The 25,813-nt window shown below is 40.8% G+C and overlaps 2 pseudogenes across 2 annotated transcripts in view; both read right to left on the bottom strand.

Moving 5' to 3' along the window:
* Positions 1–548: 548 nt before the first annotated feature.
* On the bottom strand, positions 549–10,591 carry LOC123723926 (glucoside xylosyltransferase 1-like; annotated as a pseudogene). Its single transcript, XR_006762901.1, has 8 exons — positions 10,304–10,591; positions 8,927–9,062; positions 7,423–7,609; positions 6,051–6,182; positions 5,572–5,821; positions 5,244–5,367; positions 3,451–3,623; positions 549–1,488 (listed from the first exon to the last, which is right to left on the bottom strand). The product of XR_006762901.1 is annotated as a glucoside xylosyltransferase 1-like (transcript).
* The window catches only part of LOC123731903 (YY1-associated factor 2-like), a 27,404-nt pseudogene continuing 12,031 nt past the window's right edge, over positions 10,441–25,813 (bottom strand). Inside the window, exons 3-4 of the transcript XR_006762902.1 lie at positions 21,256–21,411; positions 10,441–12,807 (exon numbers count right to left, since the gene is read on the bottom strand). The product of XR_006762902.1 is annotated as a YY1-associated factor 2-like (transcript). The remainder of the gene's footprint in view (positions 12,808–21,255; positions 21,412–25,813) is intronic.

Here is a 25,813-nt window from a genome sequence, read left to right as displayed (position 1 = left end):
TATACGTTCAACAGTGCAAAAAACTTTGGTATTAGCTATAAACACAACGCAAAATAATGTACAATTTGTCGTCTGAACAATAAATGAAAACTGACTGACTGCAGAACAAAGTGCTTCTTCAAAGACAACGTCCCAGCATGTTTTAAGGATGGAATTGCCCAAACCACCAAAGTAATAAAGACTTTAAGAAATGTATGAAAAATATGTATGAAACAGATCAGTGCAGAAAGTATGGACGGCTTCTTCCATACCACATCTAATAAAAATTTCACAAAGAATATAACATACAAAGAGAAGTACTGGTTGTAACTATTTCTGAAGTAAACAAATTGACACAAAAACTAAAGAATGCATACAAACATCCAGAACTCACATTAATACGCATCTTGTTCCACTTATCTTAATATATAAAGGGGAAAGACTGGCATTAAAAAAAGTGCATTTTTGATAAAGCAAACTCCAAAATAGCTTCCGGTCTGTGCCTTCTTCTTCTCCCATGGCACTATGCTGTTCACATTATGGCAGAAGGCTCAGAGTAGCTCTTTGTCAATAGGAGAGGTACCATTTAGCTTAGAAAGGCTGATTGAGTTTAGTCATGTTCTGCAGGCCGGATAAGACCATTGTGGCAAATTCTCCAATATGGATAGCAAGGCCTCTTGAATACAGCAGACAGCACTATTAAAGAAGAGCCTCATCAGCATTGGAAATGCCATATAGCCTACTATACAGATGACTATGACCAGAGAAACGCTGAACAGGATATGGGGTCTGTAGTGATGACAGCGGTGTCATTCTTCACACACAGCATGTATCTCCAGCATATGAAGTCACCAACGTCCATGTAGTCTCTTCCTCCCGAGTGGCGCAGCGGTCTAAGACACTGCATCTCGATGCTAGAGGCGTCACTACAGACCCTGGTTTGATCCCGGGCTGTATCACAACCGGCCGTGATCAGGAGTCCCATAGGGTGGCCCGCAACTGGCCCAGCGTCGTCCGGGTTAGGGGAGGGTTGGGCCGGGGTAGGCAGTCATTGTAAAATAAGAATTTGTTCTTAATTGACTTGCCTAGTTAAATAAAAATATAAAAATAAATTCCTTCCACCATGTAGCTGTAGACACTGTAGGTGCCAAGTAGTCATGAAACAGAAGACGACGAAATGAAACAGAGTAGGCACTAGCTCAACTTGTCCAATAAGAAACACCCATTTTAGTTTTCCGTTGCAAAAGGTTTTGCTACAGTGTGCTCTAATGAACAGTACCCAGGCTACCATCTCTGACCATGACAACACTATAGGACAGCATAGAGGCCCAGGACATCAGACTACCGTCCATGTGGACGCTGAGCATCTCTGTTGACGTTGGCCAGGCTGTGAGCCAGTCTCTTAGTAAACAGAACATGTGATTTACCACAGTATGAACGGGTAGTCTTCAACAGCTCTTCTTCCAGTGGGACCAGCAGAGAGCTCACAGGATCCTCCCTAAATGAGTACTGAGAAATAGAACATTCTGTTACCAAACAGGCACTACATGTGAAGTCCACAGTTCTAGATATCTACTACAGCTGTGGCCAGAAATTCATTACATTTTAGTCATTTGGCAGAAGCTCTTATACAGAGCAACTTACAATCAGTACAATTCACATCATTGCATGCTTTTAATGTGTGATCAAATAGACGGGTAGTGAAACATGTTTTAATAGTTGTATGAAGCCTAAGAAACGGCCAACCTTTCTTTTCAGTGGAATAAATGTCCATGAAGCTGCTGAGGTGATGTAGAGAGATAAAAGCCTCAACATGGTTAAATCCCACCTTATTATCCTCCTCAGTCCAACTACAGATTACACAATCAGTCTTCTCCTCTTCCCAATAATGGAAGTACCTTTACAGCACTCACAGGAAATCAAAGGGGATTACTATTTTACGTCCTCTCGTTTGGTTTAGTCCCTGATATTGGGTTACTAAAAGTTAAGCCCTCCCCACCGGTCATAAAGCTCCATTTCCAATGTGTGTGTTGTTTTTATGAGGATGACGGAGCACTGTGCCAGTGGAGACAGCCTCTACATGTACCATCAGCACTAAAACTTTACTGCTCTTTCCTGGGCCTTGGTTTAACTGTGGCTTTAATACTCTCAGATATTATGTATGAGGTGTGTGTGTGTGTCAGATGTACTAAGAGGCAAGGACGCAATATTGACCAGGCATCTTTCTGATGGACGCTCGATCCTTAGTTATAGGAAAGCAATACAAACCTGGACATTGCTGATGTCATTAAACAAATGCCCAGTGTAGTCGATATCATTAAAACAACTGTGATCAGTTAGAACACATCCTTATGAGGAAATCTGTTTCACTCAACACTGAAACTTGTGGAGATCTGCATAGAAGTGGTCTGGATGCACAAACAACCATTTCCTTACACACCTAATACACAATCAATGAAAAACAAGTTGTTTTCCCATCTGGAAACCCTGATCTGTGATCGTTTAGTTTACCTGTCGTATGGCATCGTAGACGGCCCAGAAGGCGGGCTGAAATATTGCTCTGTGATTGTTTAGCCTACCTGTCGTACGGCGTCGTAGACCACACTGATCTGTGATCGTTTAGTCTACCTGTCGTTTAGCGTCGAGATCTGTGATCGTTTAGCCAACCTGATATATGGCGTCGTAGACCTTTGATCGTTTAGTTTACCTGTCGTATGGCGTCGTAGATCTTTGATCGTTTAGTTTACCTGTCGTATGGCGTCGTAGATCTTTGATCGTTTAGTTTACCTGTCGTATGGCGTCGTAGATCTTTGATCGTTTAGTTTACCTGTCGTATGGCGTCGTGAGATCTTTGATCGTTTAGTTTACCTGTCGTATGGCGTCGTAGATCTTTGATCGTTTAGTTTACCTGTCGTATGGCGTCGTAGATCTTTGATCGTTTAGTTTACCTGTCGTATGGCGTCGTAGATCTTTGATCGTTTAGTTTACCTGTCGTATGGCGTCGTAGATCTTTGATCGTTTAGTTTACCTGTCGTATGGCGTCGTAGATCTTTGATCGTTTAGTTTACCTGTCGTATGGCGTTGTAGATCTGTGATCATTTAGTTTACCTGTCGTAGTGGCGTCGTAGATCTGTGATCGTTTAGTTTACCTGTCGTATGGCGTCGTAGATCTTTGATCGTTTAGTTTACCTGTCGTTGATGGCGTCGTAGATCTTTGATCGTTTAGTTTACCTGTCGTATGGCGTCGTAGACCTTTGATCGTTTAGTTTACCTGTCGTATGGCGTCGTAGATCTTTGATCGTTTAGTTTACCTGTCGTATGGCGTCGTAGATCTTTGATCGTTTAGTTTACCTGTCGTATGGCGTCGTAGATCTGTGATCGTTTAGTTTACCTGTCGTATGGCGTCGTAGATCTGTGATCGTTTAGTTTACCTGTCGTATGGCGTCGTAGATCTTTGATCGTTTAGTTTACCTGTCGTATGGCGTCGTAGACGGCCCTGAAGGCAGGCTGTTTGAGGTCATGGTACACTCCTCTGTTCCCGTGCAGGATAAAGATACCCTCCTCCTCCGCGGAGCCACAGTTACTGCCGTAGATACAGTGGTCTGGACGGTAGTTCCAGTGGCAGGGAACTTCCAACAGACACTCTGGAGGGGGAGAGACAAAGGCTAGTTTAGAGGGGCACCAATCCAATACTTCTGGTTGTCTTATCGCCCTGGAGCTTAGTTGATTATCTCGACACACACCTTATTACCCAGGTAAACAATAAGGCAAGACAATACACTGCTGCCCTGCAGGGCTGAAACTGGGATACCTGCCACAACTATTACATTTAAAAGGTTCATGTTTCTAATCAAATCTAATTTTATTTGTCACATGCCGAGTACAACAGGTGTAGACCTTACAGTGAAAAAAAAAGAAGCTTACTTACAAGCATATAACCAACAATGCATTAAAAAAAGTGTTAAGTAAAAAATAGAAAATAAAAGTGACAAATAATTCAACTGCAGCAGTAAAATCATATTGAATGGTGTGTTAAACAGCTATGTGTTGAGAGTTGAGTCTCACCAGGGTTGTGATGGAAGACGTTTCTACTATAACAACCATATACACTGTCTATATGTCATGTGACTCATCATGTGGTGTAATAAGGAAGGTACTGAGCTGAGAGTCTCACCAGGGTTGTGATGGAAGACGTTTCTACTATAACAACCATATACACTGTCTATATGTCATGTGACTCATCATGTGGTGTAATAAGGAAGGTACTGAGCTGTGAGTCTCACCAGGGTTGTGATGGAAGACGTTTCTACTATAACAACCATATACACTGTCTATATGTCATGTGACTCATCATGTGGTGTAATAAGGAAGGTACTGAGCTGTGAGTCTCACCAGGGTTGTGATGGAAGACGTTTCTACTTTAACAACCATATACACTGTCTATATGTCATGTGACTCATCATGTGGTGTAATAAGGAAGGTACTGAGCTGAGAGTCTCACCAGGGTTGTGATGGAAGACGTTTCTACTATAACAACCATATACACTGTCTATATGTCATGTGACTCATCATGTGGTGTAATAAGGAAGGTACTGAGCTGAGAGTCTCACCAGGGTTGTGATGGAAGACGTTTCTACTATAACAACCATATACACTGTCTATATGTCATGTGACTCATCATGTGGTGTAATAAGGAAGGTACTGAGCTGAGAGTCTCACCAGGGTTGTGATGGAAGACGTTTCTACTATAACAACCATATACACTGTCTATATGTCATGTGACTCATCATGTGGTGTAATAAGGAAGGTACTGAGCTGTGAGTCTCACCAGGGTTGTGATGGAAGACGTTTCTACTATAACAACCATATACACTGTCTATATGTCATGTGACTCATCATGTGGTGTAATAAGGAAGGTACTGAGCTGAGAGTCTCACCAGGGTTGTGATGGAAGACGTTTCTACTATAACAACCATATACACTGTCTATATGTCATGTGACTCATCATGTGGTGTAATAAGGAAGGTACTGAGCTGAGAGTCTCACCAGGGTTGTGATGGAAGACGTTTCTACTATAACAACCATATACACTGTCTATATGTCATGTGACTCATCATGTGGTGTAATAAGGAAGGTACTGAGCTGTGAGTCTCACCAGGGTTGTGATGGAAGACGTTTCTACTATAACAACCATATACACTGTCTATATGTCATGTGACTCATCATGTGGTGTAATAAGGAAGGTACTGAGCTGTGAGTCTCACCAGGGTTGTGATGGAAGATGATGTTGAGCAGGTCCTGGTCTCCCCAGGTCATGTTTAGTTTATATTTCTGCAGTAGGGGCATCAGCAGCTCCTCCCACCTCAGACCCACTGACGTCATGTCATTCTGATCACACAGAACAGGACAGAGTGTGTTACATTGTGGAAGTGGAAAATCGAAGAGCCTGCGCAAACATCTTTATGAGTTTTGTTTGTCATTCATTCAACAGGGATACAATTATTGTGGAAAATCTCGATTCTCCCATCTCTGGATGACATTATAGCTGACTGTATTGCAATGGTGACCTCTGCTGGTAGAAGTTTATATTACCTTGAAGTGTGTGGCCCTGATGCGTGTCATGTTCATGAGCATGACTCCAGAGTTGATGCCCGTCCTGCCATAGTAGGGGTGGCGGGCGGCGGCTGTACCAGGCGATGCGTGGCTCCTCGTGCTCCGGCGCCATGGCGGCCAGCTGGCTAGCGTTGAAGTGAGCTAGCAGGGACCACAGAGCGTCGACAGGCTGGAGGAACAAGATGTCCGAGTCCACGTAGACTAGAGAATCCACCTCCTTTAGGATGAGCTGGGGGACAGAAACAGAGGTCAGAGGCCAAGAACAAGATGTCTGAGTCCACCTCCTTTAGGATCAACTGAAGACAAGAGAGAATCAGAAAACAGACAATCCAGTTAGTGTACATATTTATAGTAACACTTTTACAGTCACTCCAAGATATTATTTTGAGGCACTGGAAACCATCATCATGCTAATATTTAATTAAACTAAATAGAATTTCTCCAGCTATGAAACTCACAGGTAGGAAGAGTCTCTGAGAAGCACATGGTTTGAAGAGCTTCTTCCACTCTCCAGCATTCTCATGGGGAAAGGTGATGGGGTACAGAGTGTAGTTAAACCTGGAGCGGAACGAACTTGGCCACGACTCTAACTAAACACAGAACAAAGCAAACAGACAAGTGTTATTTCACAGAGGTTTTAAAAAGAGGTAAAAACTCAAAAGTTTATAGACAAGATAGATAACCTCTAGGCCACGTGTTAAACTCATTCCACGGAGGGCTGAGTGGCTGCAGGTTCTCCCTCCTCCCTTGTACTTGACTGATGAATTAAGGTCACTAATTAGTAAGGAACTCCCCTCAGCTGGTTGTCTAGAGCTTATTTGAAAGGAAAAAACCTGCAAGAGCTGGGACCTCCATGGAATTAGTTTTACGCCCCGGGTCTAGGTTATACATGGACTATACCAAACATTAGGAACACATTCAGAATATTGAGTTGCACCAACAAGGGATCATAGCTTTAACAGGTGACATCAACATGGGATCATAGCTTTAACAGGTGACATCAACAAGGGATCATAGCTTTAACAGGTGACACCAACAAGGGATCATAGCTTTAACAGGTGACATCAACAAGGGATCATAGCTTTAACAGGTGACATCAACAAGGGATCATAGCTTTAACAGGTGACATCAACATGGGATCATAGCTTTAACAGGTGACATCAACAAGGGATCATAGCTTTAACAGGTGACATCAACAAGGGATCATAGCTTTAACAGGTGACATCAACAAGGGATCATAGCTTTAACAGGTGACATCAACAAGGGATCATAGCTTTAACAGGTGACATCAACAAGGGATCATAAGCTTTAACAGGTGACACCAACAAGGGATCATAGCTTTAACAGGTGACATCAACAAGGGATCATAAGCTTTAACAGGTGACATCAACAAGGGATCATAGCTTTAACAGGTGACACCAACAAGGGATCATAGCTTTAACAGGTGACACCAACAAGGGATCATAAGCTTTAACAGGTGACACCAACAAGGGATCATAGCTTTAACAGGTGACACCAACAAGGGATCATAGCTTTAACAGGTGACACCAACAAGGGATCATAGATTTCACCTGGATTCACCTGGTCAGTCTATGTCATGGAAAGAGCAGTGTTCATAGTGTTTCCTACTCTGTGTGTATCATGTACACCGGACCAAATGGGACTTTATTGAAGCCTATATTCTAGAGTTGTGATGTAGATGCTATTACATTATCATATTAGGGCATGTGATATTACAACGTCATTGTCACAATCACACCTCATTACTACCACATTATTATGCCTCCAATCACAGGCTTTAGGACTAGTAGTGCATCCAGTCCAACTCACAGCTTCTATAAAGCTGGCGTGCAGCTGGTCTTCAGCGAAGATGTGTAGGCACAGTGGTTTGATGCTGAGCATAACAGCAGACTTCAGCATGGTGAGAGTCTCCTCTAGTCTCTGTCCGCAGGCCACTACAGCCAGGTGCATGGGTGCAGCTGTCCAAACACGGCCCTCTGCTTCCCTCATGATGTACCTGCAAATAAACAGAAGTATGCTAGAGTTAAATCAAAGTTTGTTTCATTTAAAAGGTTAAAACCTTTGTCAATGATTTGTGCCAGGTTCACCAACTGGTTCAGACACGTCGCTGAACGCTGTTCTGCTCTTCCAAACCTGGAGGGGGGCATGCTTGTAGACTTCTCTTGCCAGTCGAACAGCTCTTTGCCCTGTCATTCCCCTTCTCTCTCCCAACTTCCAAGTCTCATATCTAAAGTCAATATTTGACAGGGCCAGAGAGGATTTGAAAAGGCTATTCTTCTTCTCTCATCACACAGCAAACCAGATGCCCGTCACCACCAGCTAAACCTAATAGCTGATAGAGATCCCTTGCTTGACTGAAGAGAGAAAGCAGTAAGGTTAGCATTTAAAAGTTGTTGTAGGACAGAAGAGAAGGGGGTGTGTTCATCTAGGCAACCTGATTCTCTTGTTTGTCATTCACACTAGTTTGTTGACTGTAACAAACTGTTAAAGGCCATAAGCGCCCGTTAAATTGCACATCCTGTTGCTTAGCGATCCAGCAGAGACCACTGAAGTTGGCCAACAGAGATTTAACTTCCATTTCAACAACTGCAATCTGTTTTCCGATTATTATTATTCCGTGCTTTCTGGTGTAGACTACTGACTGATGCCCACATGTGTTGTCAAGACATCTGTAACTAGTATTTATGTAACTAGGCAAGTCAGTTAAGAATACATTCGTATTTACTAGTAGGTCAGCCAGCACCACCCCAACGGGTTGGTCGAAAGGGTGACGGACAACCAATCAGCTATGAAAATAAAGAGGTGTCACTCTTTATGTTGTGGAAATCTCTCAAAAGTCAAGTCACGAAGAAATATATGTTATTGAACCTAATTCGACCAGTCAACTTTCCCGCAAAAAAACCCCCGTATTTTCTTTATTACAGGTTCATCCATGCTATATTGAGCTTGTTTTGCTATATTTACATGTATTTGCGAGTCTTTGATCCTAATCCTTTGATCCTAATGTAGTTGTTTGGGCTGGAACTGAAGTACAGTGTCCATGACCATAGTGAAAGTGGGAAGGATGCAAGAAGTTAGAGGAATTGTTACAATTTGTCTTGTCACTGTATATTTGTTTCACAAAGAGGCAACTTGATGAAAAACCCGTTCATCTGATACTATCGTGGAGAAGACATCTGTCAACGGTGCACATTCCAATACATTACTTGCAGAGGAAATTATTTTTCCACCAAGAAAGTTATGCATTCATTTTGTTTCAAGCCTTTTGAAGTGTATTACAATCTAGCTATATAATAAGCAGTGTAACTATTACCTAGTGTACCAGTGTTGATCGCCTGGGCCTGTTTCGTCCGGCCCTCGCCTGGTTTCTTGTCCAATGTCGCTTCGCTGAGAGGCCGCGGCTCGATGGAGGAAAGTCTTCCGACCCAGTCCTCCTCCGACCGACAGATCTGAATAAAATAGTTTACTATAGACGTACAAGGCCGAGAACACGGCAAACAACATGCACACGAGGAATGCACGAATGTAACGCCGCATTATTAAAAGTAAAAGCGCTTTCAAAAGTCAGTCATGGCACAGAACGAAGCTGGCTACCACCATTCACACCGTTCTGTGAGAACCATTGGGGAAGGGAGGAGTGTAAATAACAGTGAATCCCTTCCCCGGTCTGTGTGTGACTCTGAGAAGTAGGCTACACAATAAATATGCTTTTCAAAACCACATTCATGAGGAAATATCAGAGCATCCTTCTGATATTACTTTTATGTTTTAATTGTAGGCCTATAATAAACGAAACGTTATTGTATTTGATGTGGGTTAGAGGTTATCCACTAGATGACGCTATCGGTAGGTAAAAACGCTGGCTTTTCATCCTTGATAGCCGCCGGAGTGGGCCAGACAAAGGATAGGTCTACTCTACCTACCGCGCCTTCAGAAAGTATTCACACCACCTTTTCCACATTTTGTTGTGTTACAACCTGAATTTAAAATTGATTAAATGTAGATTTTGTGTCACTGGCCTACACACAATACCCCACAATGTCAAAGTAGAATTTAAAAAATGTATGCTAAAATGTCTTGAGTCAATAAGTATTCAACCACCCTGTTATGGCAAGCCTAAATAAGTTCAGGAGTAAAAATGTATTTAACAAGTCACATAATAAGTTGCATGGACTCACTCTGTGTGCAATAACAATGTTTAACATGACTTTTGAATGACTACCTCATTTCTGAACCCCACACAAACAATTATCTGAAAGGTCCCTCAGTCGAGCAGTGAATTTCAAACACAGATTCAACCATAAAGTTTAGGGAGGTTTTCCAATGCCTCACAAAGAAGGGCACCTATTGGTAGATGGGTAAAAATAAAATAAAAAAACAGAAATGTAATATCCCTTTGAGCATGATGAAGTTATTAATTACACTTTGGATGGTGTATCAATACACCTAGTCACTACAAAGATGTAGGCGTCCTTCCTAACTCAGTTGCCAGAGAGGAAGGAAGGTGATTCTAACATGTACTGACTCAGGGGATTGAATACTTATCTAGATCATTGACAAAAAAAAATACAATTTCATCCATTTTAATCCCACTTTGTAACAAAATGAGGAAAAAGTCAAGGTGTGTGAATACTGTACATGCCAATTGTGTCAGTTAAACACTGTGGCTAGAATTGCTTTCACTACTTACCCATTATTGGTCACCATCCAAACATACGTTCCCTAGAACCCTGGTTCATATCCAGGACAAGCCGTTAAAGTCTAGAACCCTGTTGTTATAGAAACATGGACAACAGACAGAAAGCAGAACTCTTTTCCAATACATAATGCCATTATTTATATCTTTCTTTATAGACATTGAACCATGTAATCAACCAAGTTGTCCATACATTTCTAAACAGCAAAGCTTGGTAGAAACAAAACAAATTATAGAAAATGTAACAGTGAATGTTGTGATACAGTACCATTTGAGGTGGTGTTAAAACGGACACAATTCAAAAACAGACGTTGTTTTGAAGAATATTTTCTCATGAATGATAAAACCACACCAGGTCCCGGCTGATGTGAGTCAATGACAATACAATTCAGTCTCCAACACATTCAATCAATAAATGACACTTTACAACTGAGAGACAAGTACCAAAAGAGAACCCATAGGTTTTCAATCCTCTCCGCATGTACCTCATGTTTTCTTCCATAATGCAACACAAACTGAAGAACTCTGAACCATAATCATCATGTCACGACAGTTCTCATTGGACAGGAGGTTGAATGTCCCGATGTTGACATGGATACTAACACTGACGTGATGTTATAACACATTAAAACAGAGCTGTACAATAGGCTAAGATCAGCTAAATGTAATGACATTACTTCATGTTTAGAACACAGGTTTCAAAAAATAGTTTTTAAAAGTCAGTTAAATTGACCTAAAGTTAATCAGAGAAATTTCATTAAAACAAGACTTCAGATTGTGGTGTTTTTTTGTCCAAAAGCAAACCACAACTCAAGGTTGGTAGTAGTAGTGCTAGCTATAACCTGTAGCTGCTAAATGTGTTGATCTAGCTGTAACCTGTAGCTGCTAAATGTGTTGATCTAGCTGAAACCTGTAGCTGCTAAATGTGTTGATCTAGCTATAACCTGTAGCTGCTAAATGTGTTGATCTAGCTGTAACCTGTAGCTGCTAAATGTGTTGATCTAGCTATAACCTGTAGCTGCTAAATGTGTTGATCTAACTATAACCTGTAGCTTCTAAATGTGTTGATCTAGCAGTAACCTGTAGCTGCTAAATGTGTTGATCTAGCTGAAACCTGTAGCTGCTAAATGTGTTGATCTAACTATAACCTGTAGCTGCTAAATGTGTTGATCTAGCAGTAACCTGTAGCTGCTAAATGTGTTGATCTAGCTGAAACCTGTAGCTGCTAAATGTGTTGATCTAGCTATAACCTGTAGCTGCTAAATGTGTTGATCTAGCTGTAACCTGTAGCTGCTAAATGTGTTGATCTAGCTATAACCTGTAGCTGCTAAATGTGTTGATCTAGCTATAACCTGTAGCTGCTAAATGTGTTGATCTAGCTATAACCTGTAGCTAGTACTACAGTAAATGTGCAAGTCCAGAGATAACATTACATATCCGAGTTGAGGACAGAGGAGTGAGGTTAGAGTGGCCTATGTTAAGCCATGAGTAGTCATATCCAGGGTCTAGGGGTCAGGGGTCCAGGCCAAGGTCTAGGGGATCCAGGCCAAGGTCTAGGGGTCGGGGATCCAGGCCAAGGTCTAGGGGTCGGGGATCCAGGCCAAGGTCTAGGGGTCGGGGATCCAGGGCAAGGTCCAGGAGTCGGGTGTCCAGGCCAAGGTCCAGGGGTTGGGGATCCAGGTCAAGGTCTAGGGGTTGGGGATCCAGGTCAAGGTCTAGGTGTTGGGGATCCAGGTCAAGATCTAGGGGTTGGGGATCCAGATCAAGGTCTAGGGGTTGGGGATCCAGATCAAGGTCTAGGGGTTGGGGATCCAGATCAAGGTCTAGGGGTTGGGGATCCAGATCAAGATCTAGGGGTTGGGGATCCAGGCCAAGGTCTAGGGGTTGGGGGTCCAGGCCAAGTGGGGTCCAGGCCAAGATCTAGGGGTCGGGGATCCAGATCAAGGTCTAGGGGTTGGGGATCCAGATCAAGATCTAGGGGTTGGGGATCCAGGTCAAGATCTAGGGGTTGGGGATCCAGGTCAAGATCTAGGGGTTGGGGATCAAGGCCAAGGTCTAGGGGTTGGAGGTCCAGGCCAAGGGGGTCCAGGCCAAGATCTAGGGGTCGGGAATCCAGGCCAAGGTCTAGGGGTTGGCGGTCTGAGGGTCTGTTGGGCTAGGAGTTTGGTCCAGGGCCTCCAACTTGGGGGGGCGGTCTGGGGCTCCAAGGGGGGTGGTCTAATGGGACTCTGTCCCGACTAAGAAGCCCTCTCCTCGGGGTGAAGTTGACCGTGAGACCCCTCTCTCAGTGTTGTTGTCTGAGCTGGAGCCACTGTGGTGTTCTGCAGACACAGACACAGTGCTGGAGGGGGTGGTAGAGGAGGGGGGTGTGGTGGTGCTGGTGGAGGAGGGGGGAGGTTTGGTTTTCTCCTTAAAGTCTGTGATGATGACAGTCAGGTCTCCAACCGTGACCTCTAGGTGCTGAGCGCTGCTCCTGTCAATATTTTTTTAACCTGGGCCTGATGGAGGGAGAGGAGACAGGTGGATGTTATAAGCCTTTGACAGAGAGAGAGAGAGAGGATGGGGTAAACCACACAAACTGGAGCGCTTATGAAATATGTGGAAACCATATAAAGTTCAAGTCAGAAGTTTACATACACCTTAGCCAAGTACATTTAAACTCAGTTTTCACAATTCCTGACATTTAATCCTTGTAAAAATTCCCTGTCTTAGGTCAGTTAGGATCACCACTTTATTTTAAGAATGTGAAATGTCAGAATAATAGTGGAGAAAATGATTTATTTTAGCTTTCATTTCTTTCATCACATTCCCAGTGGGTCAGAAGTTTACATACACTCAATTAGTATTTGGTAGCATTGTTTAACTTGGGTCAAACGTTTCGGGTAGCCTTCCAATATGTTGGGTGAATTTTGGCCCATTCCTCCTGACAGAGCTGGTGTAACTGAGTCAGGTTTGTAGGCCTCCTTGCTCGCACATGCTTTTTCAGTTCTGCCCACAAATTTTCTATGGGATTGAGGTAAGGGCTTTATGTTGGCCACTCCAATACCTTGACTTTGTTGTCCTTAAGCCATTTTGCAAGTATGCTTGGGGTCATTGTCCATTTGGAAGACCCATTTGCAATCAAGCTTTAACTTCCTGACTGATGTCTTGAGATGTTGCTTCAATATATCCACATCATTTTCCTCCCTCATGATGCTATCTATTTTGTGAAGTGCACCAGTCCCTTCTGCAGCAAAGCACCCCCACAACATGATGCTGCCACCCCGTGCTTCACAGTTGGGATGACGTTCTTCATCTTGCAAGCCTCACCCTTTTTCCTACAAACATAACGATGGTCATTATGGCCAAACACTTCTATTTTTGTTTCATCAGACCAGAGGACATTTCTCCAAAAGTATGATCTTTGTCCTCATGTGCAGTTGCAAACCGTAGTCTGGCTTTTTTTATTGCGGGTTTGGAGCAGTGGCTTCTTCCTTGCAGAGCGGCCTTTCAGGTTATGTCGATATAGGACTTGTTTTACTGTGGATATAGATACTTTTGTACCTGTTTCCTCCAGCATCTTCACAAGGTCTTGCTGTTGTTCTGGGATTGATTTGCCCTTTTCGCACCAAAGTACGTTCATCTCTAGGAGACAGAACGCGTCTCCTTCCTGAGCGGTATGACGGCTGCGTGGTCCCATGGTGTTAATACTTGTGTACTATTGTTTGTACAGATGAACGTGGTGCCTTCAGGCGTTTGGAAATTGCTCACAAGGATGAACCAGACTTGTGGAGGTCTACAATTTCTTTTCTGAGGTCTTGGCTGATTTATTTTGATTATCCCATGATGTCAAGCAAAGAGGCACTGAGTTTGAAGGTAGGCCTTGAAATACATCCACAGGTACACCTCCAATTGACTCAAATGATGTAAATTAGCCTATCAGAAGCTTCTAAAGCCATGACATCATTTTCTGGAATTTTCCAAGCTGTTTAAAGGCACAGTCAGTTTAGTGTATGTAAACTTTTGACCCACTGGAATTGTGATACAGTGAATTATAAGTGAAAGAATCTGTCTAAACAATTTTTGTACAAATTAATTGTGTCATGCACAAAGTAGATGTCCTAACCGACTTGCCAAAACTATAGTTCGTTAACAAGAAATTTGTGGATTGAGTTTTAATGACTCCAACCTAAGTGTACGTAAACTTCCGACTTCAACTGTACCTTTCTACTATCATACTACTTTGATACTGCCACACTGACACTAATAATACTAGTAATACTCCCACTATCATACTAATAATAAACACTATCATGCTGATACTAATCACACCATCATACTACTACTACTACTCACACTATCATAGTACTAATCACACCATCATACTACTAATCACACTATCATACTACTACTACTCACACTACTAATCACACTATCATACTACTAATCACACTATCATACTGATACTAATCACACTGATACTAATCATACTGATACTAATCACACTGATACTAATCACACTATCACACTGATACTAATCACACTGATACTAATCACACTATCATACTACTACTAATCACACTATCACACTATCATACTACTACTAATCACACTATCATACTGATACTAATCACACTGATACTAATCACACTGATACTAATCATACTGATACTAATCACACTGATACTAATCACACTGATACTAATCACACTGATACTAATCACACTATCATACTACTACTAATCACACTATCACACTATCATACTACTACTAATCACACTATCATACTGATACTAATCACACTATCATACTGATACTAATCACACTATCATACTGATACTAATCACACTATCATACTGATACTAATCACACTGATACTAATCATACTATCATACTACTACTAATCACACTATCACACTATCATACTACTACTAATCACACTATCATACTGATACTAATCACACTATCATACTACTACTACCACTAATCACACTATCATACTACTATTACTAATCACACTATCATACTACTAATCACACTATCATACTACTAATCACACTATCATACTACTAATCACACTATCATACTGATACTAATCACACTGATACCAATCATACTGATACTAATCACACTGATACTAATCACACTATCACACTGATACTAATCACACTGATACTAATCACACTATCATACTACTACTAATCACACTATCACACTATCATACTACTACTAATCACACTATCATACTGATACTAATCACACTGATACTAATCACACTGATACTAATCATACTGATACTAATCACACTGATACTAATCACACTGATACTAATCACACTGATACTAATCACACTATCATACTACTACTAATCACACTATCACACTATCATACTACTACTAATCACACTATCACACTATCATACTACTACTAATCACACTATCATACTGATACTAATCACACTATCATACTGATACTAATCACACTATCATACTGATACTAATCACACTATCATACTGATACTAATCACACTGATACTAATCACACTATCATACTACTACTAATCACACTATCACACTATCATACTACTACTAATCACACTATCATACTGATACTAATCACACTATCATACTACTACTACTACTACCACTAATCACACTATCATACTACTATTACTAATCATACTATCATACTACTAATCACACTATCATACTACTAATCACACTATCATACTACTAATCACACCATCATACTACTAATCACACCATCATACTACTAATCACACCATCATACTACTACTACTACTCACACTATCATACTGACTAATCACACCATCATACTGATACTAATCACACCATCATACTACTACTAATCACACCATCATACTACTAATCACACCATCATACTACTAATCACACCATCATACTGATACTAATCACACCATCATACTGATACTAATCACACCATCATACTACTAATCACACTATCACACTATCATACTACTACTAATCACACTATCATACTACTAATCACACCATCATACTACTAATCACACCATCATACTACTACTCCACACTACTACTCACACATCATACCTGATCACTAATCACACTATCATACTACTAATCACACCATCATACTACTACATCACACCACATACTACTACTAATCACACCATCATACTTACTAATCACACTATCATACTACTACTAATCACACTATCATACTACCACTAATCACACCATCATACTAATCACACCATCATACTACTACTCACACTACTATCTCACTAATCACACTACCTACTAATCACACTATCATACTACTACTAATCACACTTACTAATCACACTATCATACAATCACTACTACCAATCACACTATACTACTACTAATCACACTATCATACTGATACTAATCACACTATCTCTGTACTAATCACACCATCATACTACTACTAATCACACTATCACACTACTACTAATCACACTATCATACTGCTACTAATCACACTATCATACTACCACTACTAATCACACTATCATACTGATACTAATCACACTGATACTAATCATACTATCATACTACTACTAATCACACTATCACACTATCATACTACTACTAATCACACTATCATACTGATACTAATCACACTATCATACTACTACTACTACTACCACTAATCACACTATCATACTACTATTACTAATCATACTATCATACTACTAATCACACTATCATACTACTAATCACACCATCATACTACTAATCACACCATCATACTACTACTAATCACACCATCATACTACTACTACTAATCACACCATCATACTGATACTAATCACACCATCATACTACTAATCACACCATCATACTACTACTAATCACACTATCACACTGATACTACTAATCACACCATCATACTACTACTAATCACACTATCATACTACTACTAATCACACTATCATACTACTACTAATCACACTATCATACTACTAATCACACTATCATACTACTAATCACACCATCATACTACTAATCACACTATCATACTACTAATCACACTATCATACTACCACTAATCACACCATCATACTACTACTAATCACACCATCATACTACTAATCACACCATCATACTACTAATCACACCATCACACTTACTAATCACACCATCACACTATACTAATCACACCATCATACTATACTAATCACACTATCATACTATACTAATCACACTATCATACTGCTACTAATCACACTGATACTAATCACACCATCATACTTACTAATCACACTATACTAATCACACTATACTAATCACACCATCATACTGATACTAATCACACCATCATACCTACTACTACTATCACACTACTAATCACACTATCATACTACTACCATCATACTATACTAATCACACTGATACTAATCACACTGTACTAATCACACCATCATACTTACTAATCACACCATCATACTACTACTACTACTACTAATCATACTACTAATCACACCATCATACTGATACTAATCACACCATCATACTGATACTAATCACACTAACTAATCACACTGATACTAATCACACTATCATACTGATACTAATCACACTGATACTAATCACACCGATACTAATCACACCATCATACTACTAATCACACCATCATACTACTACTAATCACACTATCATACTACTACTAATCACACTATCATACTACTAATCACACCATCATACTACTACTAATCACACCATCATACTACTACTAATCACACATCATACTACTAATCACACTATCATACTACACTACTAATCACACCATCATACTACTAATCACACCATCATACTAATCACACTGATACTAATCATACATCATACTACTACTCACACTATCATACTAATACTAATCACACTATAATCATACTACTAATCACACTATCATACTACTAATCACACCATCATACTACTACACACCCATACTACTAATCACACTATCATACTACTCAATAACTACTAATCACACCATCATACTACTAATCTAATCACACTATCATACTACTACTAATCACACTATCATACTACTAATCACACCATCATACTACTACTAATCACACCATCATACTACTACTACTCACACTATCATACTACTACTAATCACACTATCATACTACTACTAATCACACTATCATACTACTACTAATCACACTATCATACTACTAATCACACCATCATACTACTAATCACACCATCATACTACTAATCACACCATCATACTACAACTAATCACACCATCATACTACTACTACTACTACTAATCACACTACTACTACTAATCACACTATCATACTACTACTAATCACACTATCATACTACTAATCACACCATCATACTACTACTCACACCATCATACTACTACTTACTAATCACACTTCATACTACTACTACTAATCACACTATCATACTACTACTCACACCATCATACTACTAATCACACCACCATACTACTACTCACTACTCCACTACCATACTACTACTTACTAATCACACCACAATACTACTTCTACTAATCACACTACAATACTACTACTACTAATCACACTATCATACTACTACTACTAATCACTATCATACTACTAATCACACTATCATACTATCACTATCATACTACTAATCACACTATCATACTACTACTACTAATCACACTATCATACTACTACTACTAATCACACCATCATACTACTACTACTAATCACACCATCATACACTACTACCACTCACACTATACTACTACTACTCACTACTATCATACTGTACTAATCACACCACCATACTACTACTTCTACTAATCACACTATCATACTACTACTTCTACTAATCACACTATCATACTACTACTACTAATCACACTATCATACTACTACTACTAATCACACTATCATACTACTACTACTAATCACACTATCATACTACTACTACTAATCACACTATCATACTACTACTACTAATCACACTATCATACTACTAATCACACTATCATACTACTACTACTAATCACACTATCATACTACTAATCACACTATCATACTACTACTACTAATCACACTATCATACTACTACTAATCATACTACTACTAATCACACTACTACTAATCATACTACTACTAATCACACTATCATACTACTAATCACACTATCCTACTACTACTACTACTACTAATCACACCATCATACTACTACTAATCACACCATCATACTACTACTCACACTATCATACTACTAATCACACCATCATACTACTAATCACACCACCATACTACTAATCACACTATCATACTACTACTACTACTACTATCATACTTCTACTAATCACACCATCATACTACTACTACTAATCACACTATCATACTACTAACTACACACTATCATACTACTACTACTAATCACACTATCATACTACTACTACTAATCACACTATCATACTACTACTACTAATCACACTATCATACTACTACTAATCACACTATCATACTACTACTAATCACACATCTACTAATCACACTACTACTAATCACACTACTACTAATCACACTATCATACTCATACTACTAATCACACTCATACTACTAATCACACTATCATACTACTACTCACACTATCATACTACTAATCACACCATCCTACTACTACTACTACTACTACTACTACTAATCACACCACCATACTACTACTCACACTATCATACTACTACTCACACCATCATACTACTAATCACACTATCATACTACTACTCACACTATCATACTACTAATCACACTACCATACTACTACTACTCACACCATCATACTACTACTCACACTATCATACTACTACTCACACCATCATACTACTAATCACACCATCATACTACTAATCACACTATCATACTACTACTCACACCATCATACTACTAATCACACCATCATACTACTAATCACACCATCATACTACTACTCACACTATCATACTACTAATCACACTATCATACTACTACTCACACTATCATACTACTAATCACACCATCATACTACTAATCACACCATCATACTACTACATCACACTACCATACTACTACTACTCACACTATCATACTACTAATCACACCATCATACTACTACTACTACTAATCACACCATACTACTACTCACACTATCATACTACTACTACTAATCCCACTATCATACTACTACTACTACTAAACACACTATCATACTACTACTACTCACACCATACTACTACTAATCACACTATCATACTACTACTACTAATCACACTATCATACTACTACTACTAATCACACTAACATACTGATACTACTACTAATCACACTATCATACTACTACTAGTCACACTATCATACTACTACTAGTCACACTATCATACTACTACTAGTCACACTATCATACTACTACTGTCACACTATCATACTACTACTCACACTATCATACTACTACTCACACTATCATACTACTACTGTCACACTATCATACTACTACTTCACACTATCATACTACTACTCACACTATCATACTACTACTCACACTATCATACTACTACTCACACTATCATACTACTACTCACACTATCATACTACTACTCACACTATCATACTACTACTCACACTATCATACTACTAATCACACTATCATACTACTACTCACACTATCATACTACTAATCACACCATCATACTACTACTCACACTATCATACTACTACTCACACTATCATACTACTACTCACACTATCATACTACTACTCACACTATCATACTACTACTCACACTATCATACTACTACTCACACTATCATACTACTACTACACACTATCATACTACTAATCACACTATCATACTACTACTCACACTATCATACTACTACTACAGGTTAAATGCAACAGGTTCATGATAAACAGTTGTTTATCTGTGAATGTTTACCTCATCTTCTTGTGGCTGTTCTTCTTCACTGTGGGCTCTTTGTCATTCTTCTCCTGGTCCGTTCTGTCCTTCTTGTCCTTCTTGGGCAGCAGCGTGGGCGAGGCGAACTGCGGCGCTACCCGCTGAGCAACCAGCTGGGAGACAGGACGAGGCTTCCTGTAGGAGCACACCGTACCATTAGTGAGACAGGGAAGCGTTTAGCGAGCAAAACCAATGTGTTATATTTACAACCTATCTAGTAATTAGCAGTTTCTAAGCCATTTATAAAGTATACCTTAATGTAAAGTGTCAACAATAACGGTTGAAAAAGCTGGAAACTTGGATACAGCAATCAACATTGATCTCAATGTTGCGCAATGACGTCACTTATGGGAAAAACAGAAGTTCGCCAACATAACAAGTGAAAAGGCCAAAGCAGTGACTAACCACCCAGCTTAATACTTAAAAGAACATACAGCATTGAATGCAATCAGTGGGTGTAGCCAAAGCTCCTCTCTGAAGAAGCAGCTACCCCATGTCATCCTCCTCTGTCCAAATGCTTCACAACAACATGCATTATGCAATTATTCCAGTAGCACTGTATGCATGAGCTGCCAGGTCCTGTATGTTGCTTCTTTAGGGACGGACAAATAACTAGTGTGAATGCCAGCCCAGCCCACAGTGCTGACAGACCCATCTGCTGTTCTGCCATGGTGAGATTACTACACCATACAGTCAGTGTGTGTGTGTGTTGTGTGTGTTGTGTTCTGCCATGGTGAGATTACTACACCATACAGTCAGTGTGTGTGTGTGTGTGTGTGTGTGTGTGTGTGTGTGTTGTGTTCTGCCATGGTGAGATTACTACACCATACAGTCAGTGTGTGTGTGTGTGTGTGTGTGTGTGTGTGTGTGTGTGTGTGTGTGTGTTTTTTTTTCTGCCATGGTGAGATTACTACACCATACAGTCTCTGTACTGACTGCAGAGTGATCTTTCCTTTCAGTGGTTCCGTCTAGAACAAAACACACACGCTGACATTTCACAGATGAGCCCTGGAGGCATGCAGAAACCCGACCAGCACATTTAGTACGAAATTCACCACCATGAGAGTAATTGTCATCAGCTTGTCTCTAGTCAGTTCCAATCACGCTGTAGTAAGATGGAGAAACAGTTTAGCCTTGTTTCTGCAGTGCTACTTATCAGTATGCTTATCTGTGATACTCTCAAATAGAACAGTACTTGACTTTCTGACACACGGAAACCATGACAACTACAGCTGGACGAGTCGCTAAGGGAAGAGGAAGGCGTTGTTTAGTTTAGATGACCATAATGGCCTCAATTATAAACCTACAGCCTGAAAAAGCTACATTCAAGTGTTGTTCTGAAAATCCCCTTACAGTAACTGCATCAAGACCAGCCAGCGTGGACATGTTTCACATGGCCTATATACTGCCAGAGACACAGAGATGGAGGGAGAGAGAGAGAGAGGGGAGTCGCAGCACAGCCCACCATGGAACTAACCAATGCTGACAACTTTAATCAGCCGGAGAACAATCTCTCAGTAATAACATAATTCATGTTGTTGTGTGTGTTGAAAATCATCTCTGTCCCGACTCCCCAAACACATTGGGATGGATGATGGGAGCGCTTGGTTTTCAGACTGAGTCAATTGCTGCAAGGTGATAGAGGAGACTGCTGCCAGGACTGATGCTGTCATGTTGTACAGAGGTGGAGTGGTTAACAGAGCACAGCAGTTAACCCAATCAGAGGTCATTATGAAAGCACCTACTATAGGTCGCCAGTGTGTGTGTGTGTGTGTGTGTGTGTGTCCAGTATTGGCCTAGCATTTACACACCACATCAGGCTGGGCTGGGACAGGGATTCCAATAGGATGACTTTCCTCAGTGTCTGGCTCTGCGCCTAGCCTATGTTCTGACATTAATACTGTGTGTTGGAACCCCTGTGTGGGAGTGTGATTTTCAATCAATAGCCCACTCCCAGAATCTGTTCTAGAATGGCTAATGGAGTCTGCCACTATGAAAGTAGGACATCAAGGAGGGGTTTAAATAAAGGCACCAAACAGCAGCCAGACAGAGTGGATTTCCTTTCAGCCAGCTAGATAAATAATGATGAGGTGCCTTTAGATCTTACATCACTGTCTCTAGTCTCTACACTGCCCTGACACTTTACATTATTCAACAATCAACTGGTATATATTTCATTGAAATGACTAACGAACAGAAGTAGCCTAAATCTGTCTCTCTCTCTCGTAGGGTATTTCACCCAATAGATATGGGAGTTATTTTCACATTCTTTGTGGATCTGTGTAATCTGAGGGAAATATGAGTCTCTAATATGGTCATACATTTGGCAGGAGGTTAGGAAGTGCAGCTCAGTTTCCACCTCATTTTGTGGGCAGTGTGCACATAGCCTGTCTTCTCTTGAGAGCCAGGTCTGCCTACGGCGGCCTTTCTCAATAGCAAGGCTCTCTCTCTCTCTCTGGATGACTGCACATCCTGTCACCCTTCTTCCCACTCTTCCCTCCCCCTGTCTGTCAGCCTCTCTAGTGATGGTGTTGTGTTATACAGTAATGTTAAAACAGAGAGACACCAGGGGTCCTGATGACTCATTGACCCAGGCATAACACTGGTGTCTCCATGGCTGCTGTTAGACCCCAGCTGGCTGAAACTGTCAGCTCTCAATGTGTTGTACTGCTGCAGTATGTTTCATGGCTGCTGTTAGACCACAGCTGGCTGAAACTGTCAGCTCTCAATGTGTTGTACTGCTGCAGTATGTTTCATGGCTGCTGTTAGACCACAGCTGGCTGAAACTGTCAGCTCTCAATGTGTTGTACTGCTGCAGTATGTTTCATGGCTGCTGTTAGACCACAGCTGGCTGAAACTGTCAGCTCTCAATGTGTTGTACTGCTGCAGTATGTTTCATGGCTGCTGTTAGACCACAGCTGGCTGAAACTGTCAGCTCTCAATGTGTTGTACTGCTGCAGTATGTTTCATGGCTGCTGTTAGACCCCAGCTGGCTGAAACTGTCAGCTCTCAATGTGTTGTACTGCTGCAGTATGTTTCATGGCGGCTGTTAGACCACAGCTGGCTGAAACTGTCAGCTCTCAATGTGTTGTACTGCTGCAGTATGTTTCATGGCTGCTGTTAGACCACAGCTGGCTGAAACTGTCAGCTCTCAATGTGTTGTACTGCTGCAGTATGTTTCATGGCTGCTGTTAGACCACAGCTGGCTGAAACTGTCAGCTCTCAATGTGTTGTACTGCTGCAGTATGTTTCATGGCTGCTGTTAGACCACAGCTGGCTGAAACTGTCAGCTCTCAATGTGTTGTACTGCTGCAGTATGTTTCATGAGGTCAACCTGAAATCATTTGATGTAGTCTTCGCTCTTTCTTTAACACAGTCCACAAAAAACACCAGTTCCCCTTAGACAACATAGTGCAAGTCATTCAATTGAAGACTAATGAAAGATTAGCCCCAGATGCTTTGGTCACCTGACTATCATTGTCATGCCATAGACAACGATACAGATCTGGGATCAGCCCAGTGTAAGCTGAATAATACAGTGTTAATCAGAGCAGAGCAGGAGTCCTCTGTCCTCCCACAGATCAGTCAACCTACAGGCTCAGTGTTCTGTCACATCTCCCTTTCAGCAGGTCGCTGTGTGTGTGTGTGTGTGTGTGTGTGTTACACCTCCTCCTGGGATCCAGTGACATGATTAATGTCTCTCCCTGCCAGAACATGCTACTGCTATGCTGCTCTCCATTGGAGCTGTGTGTGTGTGTGTGTGTGTGTGTGTGTGTGTGTGTGTGTGTGTGAGAGAGATTGCTCTCTGCTTCCTATAGTTTATGGCACCTCCACAGCATTTAGCCCACTACGCCCTAGACCCCCCCCCTACTCTGGAAGTCCTATAGAGTCATTTTCTCAGGTGATATTTATATACACACACGTACATTTGCATTCTATTCTATGTTGCATCACAGCGTACTGTACAGTTTAGTATGGTGTAGGTGTAGGGATAAAAAGACAGCTTACATGCACTGTGTAGAGAATATTTGTAAGTATGCCCCGTGATTGGTGGAGGGAGATGCCCACGCAGTGTACTGTACAATTTACATAATATAACATTCACTGCTGAAAGTCTGAAATAGGCATAGGTAAACAGTACCGACATGACAACTGGATTTTCAGTTCAACAGACCTTTTCTCCAGAGGTCCTGCAAAGGACTACATGGAGGGTGTGTGTGTGTGTTCACTGCTCACACACTTGAGCAGTTCCCCCATCATTCAAGCTGTCATACGAGCCCTCAGGTGAAGTTCAGTAAATATCCGTGTGAACTTGTGGAAATATACTAGCATAATACTGGCTACAGTAAAATCCTGACTGTTCCTTCCCTTGGGCTGAAAGTGTCAGAGAACTCATTAGTGGACAGCTGGTGGGTTGAAAGGTCAAATACAATTAGGTCTTCACACACCCAGTTATTAGACTGCTAGCAGGACGGCTAATGTTTGGAACGCGCCGTTTCTAACAGTTGTCTAGCAGCAGTTAAATCACCCTTTCATG

The sequence above is a fragment of the Salmo salar genome, unplaced genomic scaffold (assembly GCF_905237065.1).
Source record: "Salmo salar unplaced genomic scaffold, Ssal_v3.1, whole genome shotgun sequence".
NCBI classification, from domain to species: domain Eukaryota; kingdom Metazoa; phylum Chordata; class Actinopteri; order Salmoniformes; family Salmonidae; genus Salmo; species Salmo salar.
The sequence above is the reverse complement of the archived record's forward strand: the minus strand, read 5'-3'. Positions and strand labels throughout refer to the sequence as shown.